A 1029-nucleotide genomic window follows, 5' to 3' on the forward strand; every position below is an offset into this window, starting at 1 on the left:
ACCCTACCAGAGATATTACCAACTTCAAATTATCTGCTAGTGGTGAGACAGCTCCAACTGCTACTCACTGTAAACCTGTGGAACACAGCATGGATGATGGTGAGGAGAGAGTCTTGAGGGATTCTATAGTAGAGGAAAGGGGCATGGAGGAGAGAGACGAACATAAAAAATATCCTTCTCTATCTCTCATCTCTCAAGAAAGAAAAAGCCCCAGACTTGGTAGGTAGCTCACAGTATCAGTTACAGGGAAATGGCTTGAAAGAAAGTGGAGCCAAAGATGGTAGCCTTAAGAGAAACATTGCTTCCAGGGGAGAAAGAAAAAAAGAGGTACCTCAAAGAGATGAGGAACAGTCCTTATTGCCAGGTGCGGGCCACAAGAGAAGGCGGGGTCTGGAGCGCCAGTGATACTCGCTGCGCTTAGGGCCCTACGGGGTCTACTGTGGCATAGGATCCAAGTTTCTTCACCATGGGTGTGTGCTCCATTGGTGCGGGGGCCCTGGACACTGCTGCCGTGGCTCTGTTCCTGGCTAACACAGACACATTTCTGTCTAAACCCCAGAAAGCAACACTGGAGTTTCTGGAAGATGTAGACCTGAAAACACTGGACAAGGAACCCAGGACTTCCAAAGCAAAGGAGCTCTGGGAAAAGAAAGGAGCGGTGATTATGGCTATATGGAGGCCAGGCTGTTTTCCTCTGTCGAGGGGAGGCTGCAGACCTGTCCTTCCTGAAGGCCAAGTTGGACGAACTGGGTGTCCCCCTGTACGCAGTTGTGAAAGAGCAGGTTAGGAATGAAGTGGAGGACTTCCAGCCGTATTTCAAAGGAGTCATCTTTCTGGATGAAAAGAAAAAGTTCTACGGTCCCCAGAGGCGGAAGATGATGTTTATGGGATTTATCCGTCTGGGTGTCTGGTCCAACTTCTTCCGGGCCCGGAATGGAGGCTTCTCTGGAAACTTGGAAGGCGAAGGCTTTATCCTTGGAGGTGTTTTTGTGGTGGGATCGGGAAAGCAGGGTATTCTTCTTGAGCACC

At 49.8% G+C, this 1029-nt stretch overlaps 1 pseudogene across 1 annotated transcript; it reads left to right on the top strand.

Moving 5' to 3' along the window:
• Positions 1-452: 452 nt before the first annotated feature.
• On the top strand, positions 453-1025 carry LOC102827779 (annotated as a pseudogene). The gene has a single exon (XR_438814.1). The product of XR_438814.1 is annotated as a redox-regulatory protein FAM213A-like (transcript).
• Positions 1026-1029: the final 4 nt, after the last annotated feature.

The sequence above is a fragment of the Chrysochloris asiatica genome, unplaced genomic scaffold, assembly GCF_000296735.1.
Source record: "Chrysochloris asiatica unplaced genomic scaffold, ChrAsi1.0 scaffold20256, whole genome shotgun sequence".
NCBI classification, from domain to species: domain Eukaryota; kingdom Metazoa; phylum Chordata; class Mammalia; order Afrosoricida; family Chrysochloridae; genus Chrysochloris; species Chrysochloris asiatica.